The sequence below is a fragment of the Anoplophora glabripennis genome, unplaced genomic scaffold, assembly GCF_000390285.2.
Source record: "Anoplophora glabripennis isolate ALB-LARVAE unplaced genomic scaffold, Agla_2.0 scaffold1270, whole genome shotgun sequence".
NCBI lineage: Eukaryota > Metazoa > Arthropoda > Insecta > Coleoptera > Cerambycidae > Anoplophora > Anoplophora glabripennis.
In genome coordinates, this window is record NW_019417364.1 from 57386 (window position 1) to 66349 (window position 8964).

An 8964-nucleotide genomic window follows, 5' to 3' on the forward strand; every position below is an offset into this window, starting at 1 on the left:
TAAGCTTCCCAAATATGATGGTCCGTTTGTGATCACCAAGCTGTTAAACCATGATCGAATAGTGGTCATGGACTTAAAAGGAAATTTTCGAGGAGGACGAGGGGTTTATGTAGGTGTATATCTATCAGAAAAGCTGAAACCCTTCAAGTACCGACGATACCGATGGCTTTTCAGACGTAAAGTGAACCACTCTACGAGTTTAATGACCGTCTATTCTGTATTAGTTTAAATTTAAGTTGAAATTATGTGAAACCTCTAGTTTGTATTATTATAGACATTTTTATTTTATTTTCTTTGGGGTATTAATGTGCAACATATATTAGAGTTTTGATTACACAAAAACAAGATAACTCGTTCTTTTATTTCTCGGGACGAGAAACTGATCAGGTTGGCCGAATTGTATAGATATTGGTTAATACGTAATCAATTTAAAAATTTTTTTAACTTTTTTTTTATTTTGGCGCTTTGTAAAAAAAATATGGTGACTAGAATAACACATCGTTGTCATAGAAAAGCGATTTGTTTTCACCAAATTATTTTTCATTAGTTTCGCTGTGAAGCAGTTGATAAAAAAAATATTTATAATAATTAATAACGTATCTACATACAATATTAGCTTTGTTCGTACAACAGTTAGAAACTATCAGCAACTGTAAAACACGTGTTAGGTGAAAAATGTTCGCACAGCGATAATCCATGACACTTACTAAAAATTTGATATTCGCAGAATAAAACTTATGAGTTGTGGAGTGGTTTCCAACCATCAAAATAATCCGCTGACTCTCAACAAATTTTCGGTTTCGGACATGCCCACTATGCGCACTCTTGAACTAGCTCTGTTCTATGGTGTCAAGTACAAGAGAATAACATAATTAACCATTTTAATACGTTTAATTATAATATAAAACCGAAGTAACAAACAGACGATGAATCTGTTCAAAATAAGTCGTAAACATAAATTTGAAATAAATAAATATTTAAAGGTTATGGTCATCAGTCGCGATTCACTTCAGTATTTTTAATCTGTTCACAGAGCACAAAATTCGAAATCGGTTGGGAATCAGTTTGTAAGGAATACAAGAACAAAGATAGTTGTATGATGGCTTTATCAGGCAATCGGATAATATATCTCTAGATGCCTGGAGGTTAATAAATTATAAGCGAAATTTAAACAAAAAATCTTCAGTTTCAGCTATATTCTAACCAATATGTTTGAATAGGACAAAGTCCACTACAAGCGAGAAACATTGTTGTCACATTAAATTCATACATTTCCCTATCTTTTAAAATAATTCGGTACTATTAAAATATAACATTATTTAAAGAAAAAATACGGCAAGTTCTTGGCATTAAACGAATAAAATTGTAGGCATAAATAATTTGCTACATCTACCTATGTTAAATGCGTTTTACTATAAAAACATGTTGCTTATGCCCGAGTGTTTGTTATTTATATGCCAATTTATCTTTGTTGCTGGCTCACTACCGGCAGTTCAGTGAAATCCTTTTAACGGCATTGTCGTCTGTGTATGTAAATTCGCGCGTATTTTTTATTGTTAGTTTTATTAACGGTCTATCTCTGTAGTGGTAAAGTGAAATAAATTATTCAACGATGGAAGGTGTGCCAGGAACGTCAACATCGACAGGTACAAAAAGGGCGGCCACTCCGAACGATAAGTGAAAAGAAAATTATTTTATGTGTATTTCATTGCCTGCAAAGAGATCACCCAGGGCGTTCAAAACAAGAATTAACAGATATGTGCACGGATTATACAGGAGCTTCAAAGGCTAATGTATATAAAATTCTTAGAGAACAAAAAGTGCATGGAGAAGTACTACCACCAAAACCTGAAAAATGAATTACTAATATTACAGAAAGTGATGTCAGCTGTTAGATAAAACGACATAATCTCCAAAATGAGTAATAAAGCATTGCGGAAAGTGTTACATGGTATGAATTTTACGTATGGGAAAATAGATAGGAAGAGTATTCTTATTGAGAAACATGAAATAATATGTTGGAGAAGAGAATATCTCAGGAAAATTAAAGAGTTTCAGAAGCAAGGAAAGACAATTTATTATACAAATGAAACATGGGTCAACGAGGGGCACACGGTGAAAAAAGTATGGCAGGATGAAAACGTGACAAGCAGCTATTGAAGGCTGGTCAAAGGGCTTAAAAATGCCATCTGGAAAAGGTCGCCGTTTGATAATTACCCATTTAGGAAGTGAAGACGGATTTGTTTTAAATGGTGAATTAATAATTCAATCAAAGAAAACGGGAGACTGAAACGAAGAGATGAATGCAGAGGTGTATGAGAAGTGGTTTGGACAAATTATTGAAAATTTGGAAACAGGATCTGTCGTCGTTATGGATAATGCCTCTTATCGTAGTCGAAAATGCCAATTATCGCCACAACAGTTATGGAGGAAGGTAAGGATTCAAGAATGATTACGGGACGGGAAAGGTGTTCTTTATGATGAAACCAGCTTAAAAGCAGAATTGCTTCAGCTTGTGAAACTACATGCCCATAAATATAAGAATCTCGCTGTGGATGAAATAGCACTAAGGCGTGGAATCACCATACTAAGATTGCCCCCCTATCATTATGAAGTAAATCCAATCAAGTTAATTTAGGCACAAGTTAAAGGAGAAGTGGCTCTAGAAAATAGATCATTTAAATTGGCTGATGTACAACGCCATCTTAACAAAGCACTAGAAAACGTTACAACAGAAGACAAGACTGAAGAAAGTGTATTTGTAGAATAATATGTCTAAAAAAAGAGAAATATTGTATCCTATATTGTGTCCACTTGTGGCATAACGCAATGATTCGGCCACCCCGCAGGCACAGTGTGTGTCTGATGAGAGAACGAGGCATATGTATGGCAATTCTTTAACTGTACAAAGTAAAAATATACAAATTAAATGTAAAACAAACCAGCGATTGTTTCGTTTCTCTGTCTCAAGACAGAGATGGTCCTTCATTTTTAAACATTTTGGTTCCTTCGAGCGAGCCGGATTAGGTATAAAAGAAGTATAAGACCGTTATAGCGGCGTCAAACAAAGCATTGTACATTCGACATTCGAAGCAAAAAGCAGAAAGGGTGAGTCCAGTCCTTGTTATTCTTTCTTATTGTAGTCTCTATTTGTTGATACACAAGTTTCGTACAATTTGTTAAAATGGCCGAAGAATTAAAACAATTAGTGAGAAAAAGAGGCGTGGTCAAAGGCCGCCTCACGTCTTTCGAAAAATATTTAGATGGTGTTTTGCAAACAATTTCTAATTGTGATATTACAACAGTTGATAGGTTACTTTTAACCGAATTAGAAGTTAGAGTATAAAAACTTGAAGATCTTTCAATAGAATTTAATAGCATTCAAGATAAAATAGAAAGTTTGCATGGAAATATTGAAGAACAACTTTCCGAACAGGATTGTTTTGAAACGATACATTGTAGATTAACAGCTATTGTAAAATACATCCTTGAAACACGGTCTCGCGCAGATGCAGCAATACTAGCACAACCGAATGTAACCGCAAAAATTCTCCTATATCGTTGTGTCGCGTTGCTCTACCACAAATAAAATTACCCAATTTCGACGGTTCTTACGAGTCTTGGGTAGAGTTTCGTGACACATTTCTCTCACTAGTGCATAAACGATCCGACTTAAATGATATTGAAAAATTTCATTACGTACGTGCTCATCTACAGGGTGAAGCAAAGCAAGTGATACATTCTCTCGAATTTTCCGCTGAAAATTACAAAATTGCATGGGATCTTCTTTGTGAGCCCTATGATAATCAACGTTTGTTGGTATATAATTATTTAAAATCTCTGTTTGGTGGACCTACATTGTCGCAAGAATCGGCAGTGGATTTGCGTAAAATGTTAGACAATTTATCTATGCATAGAAGAGCCTTAGATTCGTTAGGTTGGCCCACAGATCATTGGGATGTTATATTAATTTTCCATTTAGCAGCCAAATTAGATAAAAAATCAGAATGGGAGTGGGAAGAATACAAAATAAAAAATAGTTTACCAACTTTAGATGAATTTAAATTATTTTTGAAAGAAAAGGCAGATGTTTTGGAAAAATTAGAACTAAAGAAAACCGGTGATATTAAACAAAATAAGTTAAAAATAAATAGATCATTTATTTCGACAACAAGAGTCACTTGTGTTTTGCAAAAAAGAACATTACGTAACAAATTATGATGAATTTCTTAATTTGTCCACACAAGGTCGTTTAGAACAAGTAAAAAATAATAAACTTTGCATTAATTGTTTAAAGCCAAATCATTTCAGTAAAGATTGTAGGTCAAGTGCCTGTCGAAAGTGTAATAGAAAACATCACACGTTGTTACACATTGATGATCGAAGGGGTTCAGTCAATACACAAAATGGTCAATCTGTTTCGCAAAATGGTTCTGCAGAAAACGTGAAATCAAATTCTCAGGTGGAAAAAAATAATGCTGTGGTATCAGTATCGAGCTGTAACTTTACACAAACAAATACGGTGCTTTTCTCGACTGCAGTTCAATTAAAGGGTAAGAATGGGAATTTTGAAAACTGTCGGGTTCTGTTAGACTCTGGATCCCAAAGTAATTTAATTTCATCTAACATGTGTTCGAAGCTTGGGTTACAAACGTCCAATGTTGAAATATCAATTGTTGGTATAGGTCAAATTAATTCTAACGTGAAAGAGAGGTGCAATGTTGAGATTCACTCATTAATCAATGGGTTCAAAATGATTGCGACATGCTTGGTGTTACCAAAAATTTCTGAACGTGTGCCAGGATTTGATATAAATATCGCAGATCCCTTAATCACTTAACGTTAGCCGATCCTAGTTTTTACAAAAATTCAATAATAGATATGCTCTTGGGGGCTGAAGTTTTCTATAATCTTCTATGTCGAGGTCAAATAAGTTTGGGCCAAAATTAGCCAACTATGCAAAAAACTCTATTTGGATGGGTCATATCGGGTCCATTAAGTAATGATTCTGTTGAAAAAAAGATTAATTGCAATTTATGTACAAATCCAGGCACAATGGTGGATCTTCAGCTGGGAGATAGAAGAATGTCCAGTATGGAAATCATTTATGTCGCTTGAGGGAAAAATGGGTGAAAATATCTTTGTTCAAACAACAAAAAGAGAATCTAATTGTAAATTTGTAGTTGATATTCCTTTAAAAAATTCCCCGTCGCAACTTGGACAATCTAAGCAAACAGCTACAAATAGGTTTTGTGCATTGGAATTTAAATTACAAAAAAATCCTATTTTAAAAAATATATACGTGGAGTTCATGACGGAATACATAGCGTTAGGACATACGTTTAAAATTGATGAGCTTGTAGAACCAGAGGTGGTATATTATCTCCCACACCATGGTGTTGTAAATAATAACAGTTCAACTATTAAGTTACGAGTAGTGTTTGATGCCTCGTGTCCTACTGACTCTGGTGTGTCCTTTAATGACATCCAGTGCGTCGGACCAACAATTCAAGACGATTTGTTATCTATTATTCTCAGGTTTAGAAAGCATAAGTTTGTAGTAGGAGCAGACATTAAAAAGATGTACCGAATGATAAATGTAAATTCGAATCAAAGATGTTTACAACGCATTCTTTGGAGATCCAATCTTGACGAAAAGGTCGAAACATACAGCTTGAATACAGTAACATATGGGACGGCATCGGCACCATTTTTGGCAGTGCGGTGCTTGAAGCAATTAGCCATCGAACATTGTGAGGTCTTCCCGGAAGCATATGAGGCGATCTCTCATGATTTCTATGTAGACGACTTTATTTCTGGAGCTGATTCGGTAGAAAAGTTGATTCCTCTTTGCTCAAACGTCTCTGCGATTCTAAAAGCTGCTTCATTTAATCTGCGAAAATGGTCCTCAAACAGTTCTGAAGTGTTACAACATGTACAAGGTTTAGATTCGACCACACAAACGTTGCAATTTGGCGATAAATCAAATACAAAGCTTTTAGGAGTGTACTGGTCATGTGAGTCCGATGCGCTTAAGTATAACACAAGGTCATTATCTTTTAAGGTTATAACAAAAAGGTCGGTTTTGTCTGATATCTCCCAAATCTTTGACCCATTGGGGCTCCTAAGTACAAGCATTATAATCGCAAAAATCATTCTTCAAAAATTGTGGGCTCTGAAACACTCATGGGATGAACCGCTTCCTTCGAATATACACGATCAATGGCAAGAGTATAACGCTCAACTGTCGAAATTGAATCACTTGGAAATCAACCGACATGTAATTATTGAGGAAGCATGCAAAATCGAGCTCCATGGATTTGCTGATGCATCCAAAGATGCATATGGTTGTTGTATTTATATACGAAGTGTAAATTCCAATAATGAAATTCAAGTTTCTATTCTATGTTCCAAGAGTAAGGTTGCACCCTTAAAGTCAACTACAATACCTAGGCTTGAATTATACGCTTGTTTGTTATTGGCTCAGGTTATAAATAAAGTAAACTTGGTATTGAAACTCCAGTTTGATTGTATATTCTTGTGGTCTGACTCAACCGTGGCTTTGAGTTGGATAAAATCATCTTCCATTTGTTAAACGTTTTTGTCGCAAATCGTGTATCACAGATACAAAGCTTAACCGATGCATTGTCTTGGCGACATGTAAACACAAATAGTAATCCCGCAGATTTGGTTACTTCCTGAAAAATTGGCGAATTCGTCTCTTTGGTGGTGTGGTCCGGAGTGGCGATCTCACGATGAAAGTTCTTGGCGTGAATCAAAATTTAATATAGAAATGGAATTACCTGAACCTCGAGTTGAGCGTGCTCAAGCATTTGTTGTTATCTGCCATGGGACGTTGACTATTGAAAACTTTTCCAATTTAAACCGATTAAAACGTGTTATCGCATATTGTTTAAGATTTGCAAAATTCTGTAGAAAACCAGAGAGTAAATTAACAGGTCCATTGACATCACAGGAATTACATGTATCGATGACATGTTTATTGAAACTTTCACAAAGAAAAACATTTCCCGATGAATATCGCATTCTGATGGCTAAAGGTCAAATTTCGAAAAAAAGCAAGCTTTTATGTTTGAATCCGTTTATTGATAATTCTGGAATAATTAGAGTGGGTGGCAGACTTCAAAATTCTGAATTGACTTTTGACAAACGGCATCCAATTGTGCTATCTGCAAAGGATAATCTGACGAAACTTATTTTTATTGACGAACATCAAAGGTTGTTACACGCTGGACCACAGCAAATGTTATTCTGTATTCGTGAGAGATATTGGCCCATCGGGGGTAGAAAGCAAACGGTGCGTCAGTGTATTAGGTGGTATCGCGCTAAACCAAAATTAGTTAGTCCATTAATGGGAGCACTACCAAAACATCTGGTTCAACCTGTGGATCCATTTTGCATAACCGGGGTGATTATGCGGGTCCGACCTACATCAAAGATAAAAGAGGGCGAGACAGTAGGCTCACCAAGTGTTACATTTGTTTGTTTATATGTTTTGCCACTAAAGCTATCCATTTAGAACTCGTGTCGGATCTCATAAAGGAGGGGTTCATCGCAGCATTTCGACGATTTGCATCGCGGCGTGGTACTCCAAACTCTGTTTATTCTGACAACGGTTTAAATTTCGTGGGTGCTAATGCAGAATTGAGAGAACTTGATCAATTTTTGAGCCGCGAAGGAAAATCCTTATTAGAATCATTTCACAATCAGGGAGTAAATTTGCATTTCATTCCGGCTCATTCCCCACATTTCGGTGGCTTGTGGGAAAATGGAGTAAAATTTACAAAGCATCATCTAAAGCGGGTTATTGCAAACGCGCATTTAACATTTGAAGATATGTCAACAGTTCTTGTACAAATAGAGGCATTCCTAAATTCGCGACCACTGTTTCCAATATTCTCTGATCCCAATGACCTGGACGTTTTAACACCGGCCCACTTTCTTATTGGAAGAGGATTGACTTCACTTCCTGACCCTGATGTTAAAGACATTCCCATGACACGGTTATCAAGATTCCAGTACATGCAACAGCTGCAGCAACATTTTTGGACCAGATGGGCAAAGGAATATTTACAGCAGTTACAAGTTCGGTTCAAATGGAAAACAAACCAGTCATCGTTAAAGGTTGGGCAGCTAGTAGTCATCAAAGAAGACAACGTTCCAACCTTAAATTGGAGGCTAGGGCGTGTCACCGAGATTCATCCGGGGAAGGATGGAATTGTACGTGTTGTTAGTGTAAAAACAAAAGGTAGTGTAGTGAAAAGGTCATTCGCAAAAATTAACCGTTACCGTTAAGTGAAGATTAGTAAGTTGTGTTTATCAGACTGTTCAAATTAACTTCTTGAGGTATAATTTTAGTTGACTTTGTAAAAAGGAAAATGTTTTATTTGAAAGACCCCCTTTCAAGGCGGGGGGCATGTAGAATAATATGTCTAAAAAAAGAGAAATATTGTATACTATATTGTGTTAGCCACACGTGTCCACTTGTGGTGGGGACATAACGCAATAATTCGCCCACCCCGCGGGCACAGTGTGTGTCTGATGAGAGAACGAGGCACATGTATGGCAATTCTTTAACTGTACAAAGTAAAAATATGCAAATTAAGTGTAAAACAGACCAGCGATTGTTTTGTTTCTCTGTCTCAAGACAGAGATGGTCCTTCATTTTTAAACAGTATTAATCACGCTGAAAAAGAGGAAAAGAAAATGTGAGATGTAGATAATATGATTGATGAAGTCATCGATCTTTTTATTATCAATGTCGGTAACAGTGATAGTGATGGTGATGAGTGATAATGGAGTACCGGAAACTGACTGGGTGATTGTCTTTAGATGCGGTATTATTTATGGAATTGTTATTATGGTTTTTTCAATATTATTTGTGTTATTACTAGAAAAAAATTTTATTTGTGTTATTACTTGAATAAATTTTTATTTTGTTAA